This window comes from Stylophora pistillata, chromosome 2 (assembly GCF_964205215.1).
Source record: "Stylophora pistillata chromosome 2, jaStyPist1.2, whole genome shotgun sequence".
Lineage (NCBI taxonomy): Eukaryota > Metazoa > Cnidaria > Anthozoa > Scleractinia > Pocilloporidae > Stylophora > Stylophora pistillata.
In genome coordinates, this window is record NC_142520.1 from 46,457,287 (window position 1) to 46,477,377 (window position 20,091).

The window sequence follows — 20,091 nt, forward strand, 5'->3', positions numbered from 1 at the left end:
ATATCGACCATCTGTTGTAAGATATAGAGATCGAGTAATCTTTTTCAGCCAAATGTTTATCGCCTCAGCTGGCGACCGAACGCCGATAGATCGCAGCCCTGTCATTTGAACCAAAATACCCATTTTACTGAGAGCCGTTTTGTTATATGTGTTAATTATTAGAAAATAATACATCCAATAAAGAATGGTAAACGCTTTGTCATTTATTCATCACACCTGACAGAGGGGAGCGATATAGTGTGTTTATTTGAGCAGGCGCAATTGAAAACGTTACGTTGAAGTTTATATTGCCAGGCAAGTGTGGTCACGATATAAAATTTTAATTTTATATTATGACCCTATAAAAATACTCTGTTTAAAATAATTGGTTTAAGAGTTCAAAAGGGAGGATCAAAAGAGAACCGGCATGTTAGTCTTTTGATCAGGCTTCATGAAGCATAATTTGCATGCGTCATAGTCAGTGATATGTAATCTGTGATTTCAAACTCTCACGCGGTGGATGGGTCAGGACACAGCAATAATAGGATATTATTTTGTCTTTGTCAGGACGTTGTCCACAAGACAATGTAGAGAGCCGCTGGGTGTTCATAGTATTGCAAAGTCCTTGTAAGAGTACCTCTAGTGTCTTTTATCGAGATTTCAAGGAATCTTAGTCGCTTGATAACAACTACATTGGGCAAATAAAAGTTGTGGCCATTGTTTATCCCAGCAGTTTTTTCATTAATTCAAACTAGGGATTTTTTTTACTTCTCATTTTGTCGAAAGTGATATTTACCCTATCATGGAAAATTTTGTCTGCACTCTTCATCACATTTTTTTACAGTATGTCTGCATTCTGTGAGTTTGCGATTGACCCTTTAAGATTTTGCCTTATTGCAAACGGCTTTCAAATCTGATAAAACTATCTTATTGTATTTACTTGTGTATACCGAAAAAGTATTCACAGCTCCTGGGATATTTCATATCGGTATAAGCGCTTAAAAGCGTTGTATAACTAGTAGTCATCTTGTTTGAAATAAGTTGTGATCTTATCGCCTAATTTAAAAGTGCAGCCTTTCTTTAAGAGTCATGATCACAACCTCTGCCAAAAGGGGATTACAGCTTTTCTGGAGAGGAATGCGAGACCGCTCTATTGAGGGGTTCGAGAAAAGGATATCGTTTCTTAGTTTACTTCTTGTCCCTTCAATTCTCTTTGAACATTTAGTAAAAAAAAAAAAAAAAGCCATCTACTGCATCACAATATCCTCTCTAAAGCTCTTTTTTCACGCGAGCTGAGAGTTATAAGTGCTAAGAGCTGATATTTTGACTTTTTATACCACAAATTTTCAAAAATGGATAAATTAATTAGTACTGCACTGTACTCATGTCCGATTTATTGCACTGTGTCTGGAGATCAATGCTTTTCTATGGTTCGCTTTATTTTCTTTTTTTTTTTTATTATGAGTAGACAATGCAGTATTCTTACCGAGGAAACCTATCCCCTGCCTTCCATTACATTCGCATTGAAAGTTTCTACTTCATAGTTGCTTTTGTTCTGCGACCACAGATCCTTGCTCTAATCTATGATATTCGTACCAGTGCAAGATGAATTTGACGCGTTCCTTACACGTTCTTCATTAATTTAATTTTTGGGGTCGTATGAAATGGCCCTAAGAAAATTTAAAAAATACTTCTGGATTTAAAATCTAAAATTTCACGATCGAATTGCAAACTCTCTAGTCTGGACGTGAACATTGAGCATTCTTTGCATCGCTGGGAACTCTCTTCGTTTAATCTTGAACCCCTTAAGCAGATGAGGGCGGCTCTCCAAAGAACAAAAGAGAGCATATTGCTCTCCCTTCTTTAAAGCTATCAGCTCCGCGAGGCTCATTTGGCCGAGTGTGGTAAATATTAGGGGTGCAAATGATTAGTGCTCAATTTCAAGAACTTTCCTTCAGTACTGGCTGTTCTTTTCATTAACATACATTCAGTAGATCTGCTGTGGGTCTATGTTCTTATGTTAGTCGGCATTTGGGTGGCAGACCCTGACATCTGAGAATGTCGATCGTTGGTGTTTGCAGGTTGCATGTGTGTGAAGGTCCAACTTTGCGCCTTATGCTTTGTCAGCTCCTCTCGTCAGCTGTTCTTCGCTGATGTCTTGAAGGAAGGGATCAACTTCACCATCACCATATACCGCACTCAAGAGTTCAGCTACCAGGTCTCTCGCATCATCATGTCTTTGTATGAAAAATTATTTTCGTTTACAACTCATGGCGTAGTCTAGCGTAAAAACTTCCCCGCGCACACACGTGGAGTGAATATTTTGATAGTTTGTCAAAATCACGGAATTCCTGTTTATTCAGGTTAAAGCCCAATTCTTGGGGATGAAGTTACTGTCAGCCACACTACCGATTCTTTTTCAGCTGTCAGGTTTAGCGTTCGCATCGCGAAGAATCCGACGACACATGTAGATACTTTTTTAAGTCCATTGGCGATAAATTTGAAGGTCCGCAGAGAAAGTTAAAGAGAGCGAAACAATGATGAAAATGGGCAAAGATTGCGTACCTGCCCGTGCATTTTTCAGTTTTAATCACAAACTAGTCGTCGTGGCTATTTGCCGGTCGATATAGTTTGTTGAAGAGGGCTCAATAAACAAATTCATATAAAGTTTGTTTTGTGCGGTTATATAACCGTAATTGAAGCTGCTTTTTGAAATAGCAATTTTAGATGCTATACAGTATGGAAGTTGATCTACAGGGTGAATAATCCGATTAACTATTCGCGAGACCCCACAGTCAACACAAGGAAAAGTTTCTCCGATGTTTCATGCAAATTGTTGCCGCGCTCAATGATAAACTGGGCACTGTAAGTCTATGTCGCGAGAGACAATAGCATTCTGGTTGGTGACCTGATCTTTGGTGGTGCCCTCGCCCTCATCCTCTCTGTCCTGTCTATTGGTTCTTCTGCTGTTTCGAAATTGACTGCGTTTGGTGCCGACTTAACTAAAGCCTCATCTTGTAGCTTGTGTGTTTAAGATGTGATATGATCAACGAGGGGGGGGTTTCACTTTGACTAATGAAGCGTACTCCCGACTTGCTTTCCGGCTTGGATGGCACAGGCCTCCCAGGCGGACTGGGTCTCAAAGATGTCCATATCTAAGTGATTACAGCTGTGTTCATTTATCACAGAATAAGTACCTGAGATATTGCATTCTTCAGTGACTCTAGTAGATCCTCGCTGTCGGGTAGTGTTCGGTGGCCTGAGGGAAATCTGCGAATTCAACTACTTCACTGACCCAATGAGACACCCTCTCGCTAACTTATTTCTCTAGACACTCTTGTGAGCTTATCGCTGCCCCCTTCCCTTCTTATCTTAACGTTAGTTTCCTTAAATACTTCTTCCACACTTTCTTTCTTGTGTGGCTTTGCGATAATCCAGCAGTCGTTTGGAAAGTAGCCAAACTGTAGACCCAGGGTATCCAGCATGCTTCACTATCTCTTGATTTCTGTACTAGAGCCTTCCCCACCCGCATCGTCGGCGGATCAGCACTCCTTTACTGTGGATGCATTCTGTAGACTCGTGATCAGAGGCTGGCTTCTAGGAACCTTAACTGACGGTGATAAGTTAACAGTAGTTACAACACGTATGATGCACGATCCTTGCAGTAGAGAGCGCTATTTATGCAATAGCGAAAATCAGACCTGAAAAAAATCAGGCCTGTACGGGATTCGAACCACTGACCTCTGCGATACCAGTATATCGCTCTACCAGTTGAGCTAACAAGCCAACTGGGAGCAGGCCGTTAAGCTGACTCGTAATCAACCCGTGATAATAAATCAGATACAGATACAGATAATTAGTAGTTACAATGTTTACTTCTCTTTTTATTGGCTTTGTAATCAGTCCTTTAAGCATCCTTACGCGCCTTTAAAATATCTGAGTTCGCCTCTTTTTAACGTAGTTTTCCCATGGATTTCGAGTGGCCTTGTCAACTCCTTATTAAACAAGACGAATGGCTAAATCGTACTGAACTAACTTTGAACTTGATAACATTTTTATGCCCTTCTTTTGCAAGGTTAACAAGTAAGCAACTACGTTTTACCACCACACCACAAAGATGCAATAATAGGTAAATTAAGGAGTGCCCCACGGTTTATTGACCTGACCCTTTTCGATTTGTTGTATGGAGTTTAGAGATCGACGCTGTGTAATGTTGCTTCAATCTGGATTACTCTCTAACATGGGAAAACTTATAAGAGGCTGGAGTTAGCAGTAGAGTATTTGACGAAAATATTTAAAAAAAAAAATACGAAAGGAAATTGTGGTCCATTACAATTTCATTGACAAACTTCCTTCGCAAATAGTTTTTGATCAGTAATATCCATGGCGACCAAAACTTAAAGATATATGATTTATATATATGAGAATGGCATAAAGTGTTCAGGTTTAGCAGAAGTAAGGACAGGGATCAAGCGTAGGGGTAGGAGCGATAGTTCCACTGGCAGCATATGACTTACCTTCCCGGCCCTCCCCCCCCCCCCCCACCTCCGACTGCTCCCACCATTGTATTATAAACTCTCTATCCATGTAAACAGAACGTTCCTACTTCGTAACTGATTTTATTTCGAGCTTCGACAAAGCTGCTTGTATTTACTGGTATTTTTATCATTGTGCGATGGACTTGACGCGTTCCTTGCATAAATAAGACAGACTCTAAACTTACAGTCTTCTCAGCTGGGTATTGTTACTGAAAATGCCTGATGGTAATTTCTTCAACTGGTTACTGTTCAACCACCTACCAAAAGTAATATAAAGGAGTGTTAATTAGATTGTGCCTGTCGACATGGCGCAGGAACTGTATTTTCCCGAAAATGTTGTGTGTGTTATATCTTCTTTTTTAAAGAGCTAAGAAATGATACTCGTTTGTTGTGTGTGTGTATGTGTAATGCACTGAAAACAGCTTTATGCTTTACACATGAATATTCCCCTTCTCCTATCGTTCAATGTTGTAATACATGGAGCTTGACATTTCACACTAGACCTCATTTTACGCCAAGCGACATTGATTGCAGACAGGGGGAAGGGTAAGGTACCAAGACACAAAATAGTAGTTTTGTCTACACTTATACAATCACAAATGATGACGTCATGTTTAAACTTATTTCGCTGAGTAATGTCAGGTCGTAGAATATGTATTCTTTATAGAAAAGAAATTAGTCGCAAGTTTAAAAAATAAACAAACCCGACATGTCAGTCTTTGAGTCAAGCTATAAGAGGCACAATGCGAACCATTATCGCGAAATGAAAGCTTTGCATTAAAGAGGATCTTACTTGAAGGGTTCATAGTCTTTGGGAACATATGAAACTGCTCTATATGGTTTAAAGAACATTTCTGGACGTAAAATCGAGTGCCTCCATTTTATTCTAAAGCATTTTCTCCTCTTTTGCTTATCGAAAGTCTGGGACAATAATGGTTTCATTAAAACTTGGTTCATCACCCACTGACATATGCATCACGCAGAGCGGTGATTTCTTATAGTTGTTTATTTCATGTGCGCATAGAATGTTCTCTACCTCTTCGTATTTCCATATATGAGGTTGCATTTTATCCTTTCTTGCCTTTTAAAAATCCTACTACAGTCAAACACCATTTAAAAAAGTTTCAAAGCTGACGTTTGGAGCGTGAGCCCTTAGTGAGATCCAGTGGAGGAATGGTACGTTGTGCGTGTGTTCATATGCAGAAAGTGGAGTTACGCTATTGGTGGGAATAAGGTGAAAAGAAAAACAAGAATAAACTAGAAGAATAAAAAGTGTTCATTGATACCTATGGGATTAAGAGTGCCGATTTGAAAGATAAAGTTTTGTTCAAGAGTTTTGTGGCTTTCCAAACTTCCTGAATGTAAAGAAAGGGCGCAGATTAAAGTATCCAGCGACTGGTTTTCACGCGTCCTTGTCCTGTCTACGTCGCAAAGCTGTCCTCGGAATCGGCCACTTTTTAATGTACCTGTTTCGGCAATGTATATCTTTTTGAAATAGGTGCAAGTGACATTGGCGGAGGTATACGTGAACTGATCAGTAATCTTAATGGATTGTTTGGGTGTCGACATTTTCTCAGCGTTGTGAATGAAAAGACAAGTATTGCATCGTACGCATTTCAAAGTTCTAGGTTGGTCATTTGTTTAAAGTGAACTTCTGGCCAAAAAGTTGCCTATGTTTTTGTCGCGTTTATATATAAAAAGTGGAGGTTGCGAAAACATAATGCCAGTCTCTGGATCGTTTTGAAGTAATTAAAAAAAATAATGATTTAACTGCGTTGTTTTGGGGGTGAAATGTGAGAGTGAATGGAATGCGTTAGGAATTCTTCTTATGTGACATTTGAAATGCTGCCTGTCGATCAATAAGTTGGGCGCAGTAATGGCCCGTTTGAATAACAGAAACAGGGTAGCCACCTTTTTCAAAAAGTTAGCACATTGCCTCTGATCTGTCGAAAAAATCAGTCTTCACTACATAAACGACGAGGTACTGTCAGCCACACTAATGACCCTTTTTTAGCTTTCAGGTCGAGTATTCGCAACGTGCAGAATGTTGCGACACATCCGGGTACTTTTTTAAGCCCATCAGCGGTCAATTTGAAGGTCCTCCGAGAAAAGAGAGCGACTCAATCAGTACTCAGTAGGGAAGCTAATCTTCAAGTTGAATAATCCGATGAACCATTTTGCGAAACTTCACAGTCATTGTATAAAAAGTCTTTCTATGTTTCATGCAAACTGTTATTTGCTAGTTGATAAACTGTGCACTGTAAGTACATGTCGCAAGCAGCATTCTGCGCAGTTGCGTGATATTTTGAGGTACCATCACCCTAATCCTCTCTGTCATGTCTGTGAGTTCTTCTGCTCTCTCGCGATTGACTTCGGTTTTTACCACCTGAACTAAAGACGTCTTGTTGGTAGCTAGTGTGTACGATATGTGACATGCCTAACAAAGAGCGTTGTCACTTTAATGAAGCGCACTCCCGATTTGCTTCCCGGCGTGGATTTCCATGCAACAGGCCTCCCAGGTGGACTGAGATCGCAAGGAAGTCCCTATGTAGCTCATTACACCTTTATAGTATCAATAGATCCTATCTGCCAGGTAGTGTTCCTGGGTACTAGGTTGCCGATGTGAAAGTGACAGAACGTGCCTGTAGCTGTGTCTGAGGAAACTCTGCTATTTGAGCTACTTCACCGACCCAATCAGACACTTTATCACTGAAGAATTCGTCTAGATACTCTTGTAAGCCTGTTCCCGCGCCCAGATTTTTCTTCCCCTCCAATGTTAATTTAATGCTCGTTTCCTTAAATACTTTTTTCACACTCTCTTTCTTGTCCGGTTTTGCGATAATCCAGTAGTTCTTGTCGTTTGGAGGGTAGCAAAATTCTGGACACATGGTACTTAGCATGTCTCACCCACATTATTGGCGGACCAGCACTGCTTTACTGTGGACGCCTTCTATAAACATGCCATCGGAGGCTGAATGCTAAGAGCGTATAGAGTCATAGCGATCGGATCTACCTGTGATTCTCGTGCCTTCTGCTGACAGGATTTCTTTGTCATCGGTGATAAGTTAAGAGTAGTTACAATGTTTATTTCTGTTTCAACTGGCTTTGAAATCGGTCTTTTAAGGAGGATTAAGTGCATAGAAAGTCTGGGTGTGCTTGTCAACCCTGTACTCTTTTAGAAACTCAAAACCAGTCACATTGAGACAACCTTTTGACGCAACAAGCTACAATAAGTTAGTAACCCACGTACTCTAAATATGACCAGACTGTGTTTTGATTTTTTTCTTAAATGCAAATCTTCTCTTACGACCTATTTTACTTACAATACATAAACTGCATTACAACACATTACCCACAATGTATCAATTACGATACATTACTTACCATGAGCTGCTGACAATGAAATCCCACAATTATTATCCTATATACAATGCTAACATTAAACGAATTCTACATGATTACTTATATTAAACAACAACAAACATATGAAACATATGTATGAACTGCGGTTATGAAACGTATATATATGTGCACGATCCTTCGCAGTAAAGCACTATTTGAGCAATAGTGAAAAGCAGACCTGAAGAAAATTTCAGGCCTGTACGGGACTCGAACCACTGACCTCTGCGATACTAGTGCAGCGCTCTACCAATTGAGCTAACAAGCCAACTGGGAGCTCATTCCCAGTTGGCTTGTTAGCTCAATTGGTAGAGCGCTGCACTAGTATCGCAGAGGTCAGTGGTTCGAGTCCCGTACAGGCCTGAAATTTTTTTCAGGTCTGATTTTCACTATTGCTCAAATAGTGCTTTACTGCGAAGGATCGTGCACATATACATTACTTATATTATTAACAGGTTCATTATTGTAAATATGTTTTAAAACTTTAGCAACGAATACTTGCAAAAGGTAATGGAATGCTGATCAAATATTTAATATTGTTCTATTTTTTGAGAAAGATATCTAATTGATTCCTTTTATTAGCTATTTTCATTGATACTATTAGGATTTTCGATGTTTCATTTTGCTCAGAAAACACTGAATGATGCTCTCAACAAACTCCTCTTGCTTTAATAAATGGTTTTCTTACCCGTTTGAATTATGGTATTCAAAATAAGTAATATATCCTTTGATATACAGCCCAACGACTGACTTTCCAAATAAAATATTTCCATCGTTAAAACCATAATTTGAATCAAGCCTACACTGGAGCTCCAATTCACAATTTGATCCTAGAATTTAGACACAGAGATGCATTGTACATGCAAATGCCTGAGGAATTCATCATAACTGTTCCAAAAGATGCCTAAAAACGAGGGTCTAGAGACATTTTGTGCAGATTATAATTTTTAGGTAGAATTCTATGTATAATACTAAATTGGAATTCTCTTAATTTTGTATCTAACTTGCGCTGATATGGAATGATGCGAAAGTCTTTCCAAGGAGAATTTCTTTTTAAAAAAAATTAGCTCCATTTCTTTTGTGCCGAGGGAGTGCAAGCGGATGTGCTTTTATCACTTTTAGATCGCTTTGAAGCTCAACAGCCTTGTTTTTTTGGAAATCTAAACAAATTTTGTAGAATCAAAGTCGTAATCTTTGCGAAAACCAATAGTCCATTTACCTATTTACTGACTGGTGATAACTTTACGGGGCCACCGTGCATTAAGTCTATAAGGAGTTCGAATAACTTTAACTACCATAAATTATTGATAAAATACATTCGAGCAAATAGGGGATAATGCAAGTGTACATATACATATAAAAAAGAAAGCTAAGGTGGGATATGATCTCCGTTAAGTAGAGTTTGTCCGGTTCGGGGCGGCCATTTTCTCTTGCCCTCTTTAGTTTCTTGAATTGATGACGATGGCTCTCTACGATATCGTTTTCCTGAATTGCAAAAGGCGTTTTCTTTCTATGCCTGCTTCAAATTTCTCTGGCGTTCGGTAAAGGGGAGAAAGGGAGTTAGAGTTGGGCTTAGGTTCTGACGGTTTTGGGGTACTTTTCCATTTGATGTGCAGCCGTTGCAATTCAACTTCCGCGCGTCCGCTATTTGCAGTTTTTCTTTTATGATGGAACTGATCATTTCTTCGGTGTTCTCTCGTTTCTCCTTTTTGCCTTTTCGCTTCTTGGTAAACCAGCTTGTTTGCGTAGTCATAATACTCCTTCAGTTGATTTGTGTTTTGAATGGGTGTTGATGTCCTCCTTAAGAAATTTCACACCTTTGTTAATTTCTTGGATAAATTTGCTATTGGCTTCTTCTATTTTCTTAAGCCATTCTCGAGCTTCGTCGATTGTGTCAAGACTTTTTAGGCGGGTTAATATTTTACTGGGTGGTGATCTGACGCTTTCTCGTCCTCACTCTTGCTCACCATGTCGAGGCTTGTAGCGTAAGTGCCTTCCTTCACTTCAAACAAACGTCTTTTAGTTTCTTTTCATCTGGGATGCACTATCTTTACTGGAACACCTTTCTCTCCTCGCCTTTCTATTGATTGGCTTGCGCATATATTAAAAAATTTCATAACTTCCAATAATTAATGGTAGAGCGTGAACATGTACGTCTACATCCTGTGGCTACTAGCACCAATATCCTAGTCTCGCATGGATACACTGAAGTGTTTTGACTTGTCACATAGTGGGTTAAGACTTTGTGATGTTTTGTCATTGATGGCCTATTGTTTACCTTCCGGCGTGACTAACAAACTTATTTTGACAGGTAGATTTAGAATTGAGGACGATTAAGCGAGACAAAGATACTTCCTCTACTCTTTGGGAAGCAAAACTAGTTCTCTAGTTTCCACTCCTCTCCTCCCTCCCTCCTCCCTTTTCTCACCAGTAATGCTCCAAAGGAAATTAGGCTATATCTTAGTTATTAATGATTAAACTTATTTTATGAAGATAAATAATCTTCATGTGTATAAACTATTTTTTTAAAACTAAACTAGTGCGCAGCACTTCTGCTCAGAGTAGTTGTTAGACGAGTTTATTCACTGACGCGTTTCGTCTGTCGTAGACTTCTTCAAGGAGTTTTACAAGTATCACTGAGCGCTTGTATTTATAAGCCGAAGTTAGCCGATCTGTTACGGGGGACCAATGACCATAGAAGCCTGGCTGGGCTTACGCACAGGAACAGGCCAAGTTGTGAAAAATCTAAAATGTGTAAGGCAAGGTGAAAAATATATTTTGGTGGCCACGGTTTTAGCTAAAACTCTCGGAAGAAGTCCACGACAGTTAGACGAAACGCGTCAAAGAATAGAGAAGTTTTACAACTACTCTTCGCAGTTGAAAAAATTTAAAAAATAGTCCTTCTACGTGTAAGACGAAACACAAGCTAAGCTGACGGGTCTATTAAGACTGATGTATCAAACAATAATACAAACTTGAGACTTGGGCCACAAAGTTTAACCAGTGTAAAGCTTTTACTGTTACAACTATCCCTGAAATTATATATTTATCTTTTCTCGTCTTTTTTTTCCAAAGTCAGTGGGATTAAAACTAGGAACTTACAGAATTTCTAGTTTGATATTGTTATTGAATATGTCTTTGGGCAAGTCCTCCAACTGGTTGTCGGCCAATGTCCTGTCAACAGATGACGACAGTTAGTATGTGTAACAAGTATTCAGCGCTAGCTGCTTTATTATTCCTAAAGCGTGATCATTATCATCAATACTATCATGTATCTAGGAATTTTTTTGGTAAGAACCAATCAGAATATTTCGAAATCTTGCTCTTCGTTCGTGGATGTCTGTTAAAACTTTAATCCATAATCTCTTCGATTACATCTTTCTTATAAGGGATCCCCAAAAATTTGTTTGATTCCCTATCTACCCTTTATTACTAATTAGCTCTAAGACTGCTTAGGAACAGGGTCATTTCCCATGGTCACCCGCAAAATAAAAGAACCACAAATAGTGTTTTATTTCACTACTTTCGAACCCCAGCAATCTTTGTAGAGAATTTTCTGAGCTTTAAAGCTGTTAACGTTTCACTTAGATATCATTGGGTCATTAACACTAGTAAAGAACAACCGTAGCTGCAGCCTAAATTGACTCCAGCATGAGTACTATTATCGCGAAAACATAACTTTGTCTTACCGAGGATCTTATTAAAGGGTTTGGAGACCTATGAAACAGCTTCATAAAAGTTTCAGGAACATTTGTGGACTAAACAGCGAATGCTTTCATTTTTCTCTACAGCATTTTCTCGTCTTTTGCCTATTGAGAGTCTCAGAAAATCAGGGTTTCATGAAAACTTGGTTGATTGTCCACTGACATATCGCAAGCGTAGAGCGGTGAACTCTTGTATATAGTTGTTTATTCATGTCGGTGCACATAGAGTGTTCTCTAACCCTAACGTTGCATTTAATCATTTCTCGCTTTATGAAAATCCTACCAAACATAACGATGATTGTGCTGCATTGCAATAATATGTCAGCCGGCGAAGAGCATGAGTATCAAGGATACCAAACAAAGGCCCATGCTAATAAGTCAACAACTTTCTCTAAATCTTAGTCACGAAGGTAGTTACAATTTTTATTTCGATCTTTATTGTTTTTGTAATCGGTCCTTTAAGCATCACGAAGCGCATAGAAAACCTGAGTGAGCATCCTTTTAAAGAAGTTCTCTCTTTGATTTCGTATGGTCTTGTCAAACTTGTACTTTCGACGCTTTTTGATTTGGGGCAAGCGAGTCTGATATGTGAGAATCTTTGCTATTTGGTTTAGGTTACATGTTATAGTTATGCTCAAAAGAATACAAATAACATTGTTGTACAACTTTAATTGATTCATGTTCTAAATTAGAAAATGTTCCTAGTACATGCTGGTTTACTTGTCTTTGTAGACGACCTGCAAAGTAGTCCCATCCACCAGTTTCGGCAGTCGTTACACTGAGTGCAACACTGACCTTTAAGCTTATAAACCAAATTCTTTCTCAGCAAAATTATGGACTACCGCAAAATTTTGTTGCGATTGACTGTGCCGTCAAGTTGATATCAGCCAATCATTGGTACCAGGAAAATGGGATGTTAGTCGACGAGAGCAAGCACCAGGGTCTCGTTCTTGGCGAAACAGACTATAGTTTTTCCTTCCCAGTAAAAGACACATTAGAGATATTCGGAATGGAAATGGATGATAAGCTCGATTTCTCTAGTCACATATCCATCATATGCAAAAAAATCAATAATCAATTTAATGTTATGTGACGATTTCGAAAACTGATATCGAGGGACACCTTACTTACGCTTTACAAAGCTTACATTTTACCGCATTTTAATTATTGTTCTTCAGTTTGGCACTTTTGCGGGGCGCGGAATACGGATAAACTAGAGGCGCTGAATAAGAGAATACTTAGATTTATACTTAGGGATTACTTGTCGCCATATGATAGCCTTCTGTCTAAGGTCAACACTAGTTCCTTATGTAATGGGCGTATCCAGAATTTCCTTATTTTATTGTACAAGAGCCTGTTTTTCACTCATTTTCCAGCTTATATGAGAGGTATGTTTTCGCTTCGGTCCTCCTCTTATAATCTTCGCGGTAATTACATACTGTCACTTAGAAAACCTAGAACAACTAGTTTTGGCCTTAATTCATTTTCATACTTCTCAGCTAAGCTATGGAATACAGTCCCTGACTATATCCGCATGAGTGCATTTAAAGACTTTAGAAAGATAATCCAAGGCCATATCTTTGTATAGTCGCTCCTGCTTATCTTCACTTTTCTGTTTATTTCTACTGATATGTTACATAATTATATTTCTAAATACTGTGTATTAGTATATTTTAGTGTAATTAGTATTTTAGATCTTGTACAGATATATGTATGAATATATACATATAGATAATCTCCATTTTAAGTTTTCTCGTAGATATTAGCTCCAACAAGCTACTCTAAAATTCGAGATGAAATAAAGTTTATGATGATGATGACGAAGCCATCTATTGTAATATAGAGAGATCGAGTAATCTTTTTCTGTAACCTGAAGCTACGTGTTTATCGCCTCGGCTGTTGACCGAACGCCTTTAGATCACAGCCCTGTTATTTGTACCAAAATATCCACTTTAGTGAGAGCCGTTTTGTTATATGTGTTGATTACTAAGAAAATAGTACATCTAATAAAGAATGGTAAACGCTTTGCCATTTATTCATCACACTTGACAGAGGAGAGCGAAAGGTGAGTGATGTTTCAGCAGCTGATTAGCGATATCAAACACATCTTAAAAATTATCTTCATTTCACACGTGTGCTGTTCTGGCTTTTCTCAGGGCAGGAAACTCGTGTAAAACATCCCATTTATTGATAAAACTGTTTTTAGTGCTGTCCGGTCATATGTTTTTAGGAGAAAATATGCAGTTTTTTAAATCAATTTTGATTGTAGGATAGAATAGGTCCTAAAACATACCCACTAACAAACTAATTTCGTTTAACTTTCGATGTTTTCGTTCCGATGTTTCATATGAATGCCTGAAAAGGTTAATGAGCTACCCAGCAGTACATGTAAGCGGTAAATGTGGTGTAGTCCTCATAGTAGGTCAGGTGACATTGATTGCAGGGGATGCTGAGGGTTGGCTACCGACAAATCCTAAGAGTGGGAAAATTAGAATTTGTAGCACAAATTGTCTCAATCGTGTTATTAAAAATTATACATATAGTGTGTTTATTTGAGCAGGCGGAAATAAAATCGCTATGTTCAAGTTTATATTGCCATGCAGGTATAGTCATGATATAAAATCAATACTCTGTTTAAAATAATTACTTTAAGAGTTCAAAAGGGATGATCAAAAGAGAACCGGTATGTTAGCATTTCTGATCAGACTTTCTGAAGCATAATTTGCATACATTTATGATTATGGTCAGTGATATATGATCTGTGATTTTCAACTCTCGCACGGTGGACGGGTGAGTGAGTTTGACTAATGGTCGTGGGTCGTGGATCGTGGGTACAAGTCGTGGGTCGTGGGTGTGGGTGTGGGTAAAAGTCGTTAGTGTGGTTAATACTTAATAATAAAAATAACCATTTTTATTATTAAGTATTAACCACACTGCGGTCTGCGGTCTGCGGTCTGCGTTCTGCGTTTTCGAGGTCTGCGTTAACGAGACACCTGAGTTGATTTGTACGATTGTACCAAAAGTGATTTCATTTAGTAGAAGTACTATAACGTTAAAATTGCGATAGCGCTCGTGAATTCTATATTTGCGGCTAAAGTCAGGGGCCACAAAACAGAAATTCCGAGATCTCGTCTGATAACATCAGTATGGTGGCCGAGAACTTCCATCAAACATGTTCAAATTTATAGGAATTATTTTTGTTTTTTTTTTTTTAATTTTGATTTATTTCTCATTTTTCCTTTTAAAAAAAAAGCAAGTGAAATTAAAATGTAAAATAGAAATCAAATGAAAACAGAGATAAATCAAATCAAATCAAAATTAAATACTACCCGGCCGAGCGCTGCCACTAGTGTTTTTTTTGGATTTTTTTTTTTTTTGCGGTCGGAAAAAAGAAAATTTGTTCATGGCCGAACGCTGTCACATGGCCGAGGGCTGCCAAACAAGCCCAGAATGCACTACCATCAAAAAGTTCGTGAGAAGCAATTTCTGGGTCGAATAATTCATACCCATGTCCTTGTATGTCTAGCAGCATGAGTTTTTTGTCTGACTTTTCATAAGAAAAATGGGTTAGACATTGAGCCTTCTGACCCATAACATCTGTTATGGGTCAGAAGGCTCAATGTCTCGACACAACAATCACCAGTATTGTTTAAGTACTTGGTAAACTGTCCATCAATAAACTCCTCCACAGTCACAAATTCTCCTTTATCCTCTTCACCGTAGTAGATCTTTCTATACCTTAGGACCTCTCCAAATGCATCAATAGCATGTTTTTCAATTATTTTTTATTCCAACTGGCGAGCAAAATTCCTTGCAAGAAGATGCATCTGAACCGCCTTTTGGGTGTGTTGTTGGACAGTTTGCCCAATGTCATTTATTCCCTTCACAGCATCAGGTAGGTATCTTTTAATGACCCAGGTAGTCCCCTTGAACTGTGGGTGCTTTTTGGTTGCTTTGTATGCATTGCGAAACCCACCGTGAACAAACGCCTCTTTTTCTTCATTGAATTCGTCAGTTATTATTATACAGCTCCTTTCCTTTAATTAATTTATGCGTTGTATCTCCTGCATCACGCTTCTTCGGCCTCTTTTCGCAGTCACTTTCTCTTTTAACTTTTTCCACGCGTATCCGCGTATCCGTCATACTAAAATCTTGAAAGGCATCCTGCAAAGAATTCTGGGTTTGTTTGGTAGCCTTCGGCCATGTGTCAGACGTTGCTAAAAACCCCTCCATTAGCGCATCTCTGGTTGCGAAATCATTTTTTTAATTGCTGTTCCTCAGTTCGAGTTTTTTTGCTTATGACTTCACGGTGGATGGAAACCCAGAAACCGCGAGATTTAGGCGCTTAAGAGAAAACGACATTTTGCTGGACGAATTGCCTAGTCACGCTTTCCACAAAGTTAAGCTTGACCTCGATCAGCCGGCATCTATTTATTTGCGGTTGCGGGTGCATTTGTGGAAGCTGTGTAAATGAAGTGTGAAAGTATAGAAAAACAATAAGTCACAACATGTCTGGAATTTATCCATATGTAATTGTTCCCTCGCCCTCGACATGAAGCCCTCGACCCCCGACAAAAAGGTAGACTTAAAAGAGGCGAATTGGTAATTAATTTCGGCCAATCAGGAGCCGTTTGGGTTGTTCAGGTTATTCATTTGACAGGGCTGTCAAATCAGAAATACAACACGCGTGGTATGATTCATTTCTTAACTGAGAAAGGCCCGACTTGGCAGAGGTGCGAAATCACAAGAAACACGTGTCATTGTTAGTCGAAAAGTATTGTATTACTTCACGGTAGTACTTTGTCAAATAATACGTACGGTCTTTCTATCCTATGGATCATCACCTGCAAAACTTTGTGCAACTTTGCACTGCACAGCTAGATATTTGTTATTTGTGGTGACAAGTGACTAAGTTTTCAAAAAGTTAGAAAGCTGTTTTATTACCAACAACACAACCAAAGAATATCACTGAGTATTTTTGCCAAACAGCAATAAGAGTAGAGCGGCTCTGGCGTAACGGGAGAGTATACTCCATAGAATGGGCTGTACCTCTTTGTATACACCTTGATTAAGCACTTTTTGGGTGCTCGCTTCTTTGCAATAAACGTTAACAACAATAAAAGAATGAAAGGATGTTTTTTTTTTTAAGAAGGTGAAGTTCTTGCCGATTTTGAGAAGGCCACTGAAACTTCAGACAAACTTCCACTCCTATAAAAAGAAATTGTCAAATTCCTATGACTGTTAAATTGCAATTTTCAACAATGTTGCATTGAGATTTATCAAGGGAACTCAACTTTCAAGCGCAATAAACACGTGCCCATTGAAAAAGGGATTTTTGCGTTGAATGTAGGCGAAGTCTAGGTAGTAATACGTATTTCTGTAATCTGCAGTAAAATGGAAATTTCTCGTTCGCTCATCTCTCCGAACAAGTCGCGTGTCAACATGCTTGACCACGATGTTGTACGGATGACTTCTGTGCCTGTCAGTAAACTTCACCGCACAACCATAGCACTTTTTTACGTTTCCTGGCAGCGTAACCAACTCGTACCTGTGAGGGGAATGTCCTGAATGCCAACTTTCAGCGCCCGAAGCGTATGTTGGCTGCGGACAGTTTTGTCCTGTGCACCGAGGGTTATGCTGTTGAATAGGACGGCCGCCTGCCATCACTGGAGGATGGTGGTGAAGACCATCTTGAGGGCTAACACTATGATATGAACGCCCCATAATAACTGCTGGAGGCTTCTCCATTCGGTGACTTGTGGTCGGCAAGCAACTTCGTTGAGTTAATGTCATGGAGTTTGAATGAGGTACAGCATTGGACTGGACGATTGTGAAAGCCGGCGTTATTTGCTGGGCTGTAGCTCTATCTGGCCGCTGCGTTGGCTCCAAATAGCAGCCCGAGTTGTTGAAGTTCTGTTGCTGCAAACAAGGGGAACTCGTACCAGGCACTTCTTCGACGTTTGGTGACTCAACCTCGGTACGTTTGTATTGTTTTCTTTTGCGAGTTGTCTTGTTTTCCGGTGGACGGTGCCCCGATTTAGGGTGAACAAAGAGACCATTTTTCGATGCTAATCGCATCATTTCTTCGCCAAGTTGGTTTGCCCTTTCCAATTCTCGGCGGTGAAAGTTTGTTTTCCGCTGTTCATGACAGGGGCCAGTTCCACCTTTTGAAGTCCCCTTCTCAATGGACTTAAGTTCAACTGCATAAAGGACGCTGTCCCTGGTGTCCGTATGAGCTGCGTCAAGAAGGGAAAGGTTAGACGGATTTTTATGAGCCCATCCAGCGCGGATCACTTCAGCCTGATTCATTCGAGGTGCGTTGGTCGGAGCAAATGCACGGAAGATTAATGTTCTCCTATTCTCCCACCAGCTCAGCCAGGATGAAAGAAATTGCCGCTCGGATTTCTCGTTAATGAATTCTTCTAATGATTTCTTAGCCTCCAGATAAGTTTCCTTTAAATTGCATATGAGAAGACTTTGGCAGAGTTTTTTAAAAGTCTCAACTGCTTCCTGCCCTAATCTTCGAGCCATTTTGTTAACGCTCTCTTTAAATTGAAACTCGGAACTCTTTATGCGACTCAGAGCATCATCGCCAAAAAGTTGCCGGAGTCCATTCATGTCAGCTCCGGCCATGTCAGTACACCAACCTTGAGGATGAAATACCATCTTGTTGTCCCCTGTGACTTTTTGTAGACCCTCGTTGAAAAGAGACCAGAACAGCGCAATGTTTTGGGAGCTCTCTTGTTCAGCTTCCATAACAGCAAGAAGTATTTGCCTCTTCAGTAGTTGATGGTATACACTGGCCGTAAGAGTAACAAAATTCCGACACCTTTTAACTTTGCCCTCAAAAAAACAATACTCTTCTTTCAAGAAATGTTCCCCGTTCCTGTCCATATTCAAAGCTGCTTTCATTTTCTCCTCACTTGTTTTGAAAACAAAAGATGGTCTGTCTGGATTTCCGCGCTAATCATTAACTTTATGTATTAAGAGGCTGTCCTTTTTGTCGCAATATTGTTTAAATGTCAACACCGCTTTAAAATTTTGACCACTTCGATGAATTTCTTTGCGCACACTTTGTTTCTGATTTGCGATCCATTTTCTGTCCAGCAGCTGTTTCGCTTCTTTTTCCACTTTTTCTCAATTTTCCTCCGTCCGCAACGATGACATAACAGAGGCAGATTGTATTTCTGCTGGCTTTAAACGAGGATGTTTCTTTAGCATTTTCTTCACACGTTCCATTGGTTTTTCCGGCCTTGATGTTATGGGGCACGTGTGGCTCCCACAATGAAACAGCATTTTTTTTTTTTGCCGTAAAACACATAGTGCCTCGCACCACAAATTACAAATTCACCAGCGTCTCTACATATTGAACAGGCTTCTTGGCCGCTTGAAACATTTTTAAATTGGTTTTTGTTTGTTACACCAAATTGGACACGAAAAGGACACTGAGTATTGATGCACTTGAAAGAGCCCCGACAGTCTGCATACCGCATCTCTCCATATTGTTTCCATTGCGTGACGTTGCTTTTCTTCCATTTCCGACCATTTGCTTGCAAAGCTGCGCTTATTTCTTTCAACGTTCTGGCTTTGACGATGGTATATTTCACCAAACCGTCTATGCCTCATGGAAGTCTCTCCACTTCTGAAACTGGAGCACTCTTCCACATCCCAGGATCAAACTTTCTTTGTTTGAATTGTTTGAGAACGTTTTCTGGGTTTCCCTCGATATCACTTGTCTCTGAGTCCGTGGAGGATTCCCTATTTACAATGGAAACAGATAGAATGAAGTTTTTGTTCATGGAAACAAGGCAAATTGTGGAAAAGCAATGACTCAACTGCAAACCCAACAAAAAAAAAAACAACAAACAAGAAAGAACGTGGAGGGAGATCTAAGATAAGTATAGTTAAAATTGCTCAGTCTTCGTAATACACTTCTATTTACACGGAATGGGTGAGCGGGAAAGCCAGAAGTTCCTGCTCAGCTCCCCCTAACGTTTAGAGGACATTTAAGGTACAATTTGTAACTATCGTGAGACTTGTTCCGTTTGCTGTATTAGGTAGTTTGTGAGAAGCGAACTACGAAACTCAGAATGAATATTTTTGAAAGCTTAAAAATTTTTGTGGCTACCAAAAGTTATTATACGAGATTTAGGTTGGCATTGGCGCATGGGGTATGTCTCTGTAGTTACTATATGCTAATGAGGCAAAATATTGACCCATCGTGGTATGAACTCTGGTAAGCGACCACCTCCCGTAAGCAACAGGCGAAAAAAACCAAAAACGGAAAAAAAACCAAACTTTTTTGGCAAAGAAAGCGAAAAACCGATCCAAAACACAGCCAAAACCGCAAAACAGAAAATCCCAAAACCCCCCTCCTTACGGGAGGTTTGACTGTATTTACCAGAAATGTGTTTATTTTGCAGCTGTCTGGATGACCGACGAGCCTACCGAGTGGTAATTCTTGGATGGAA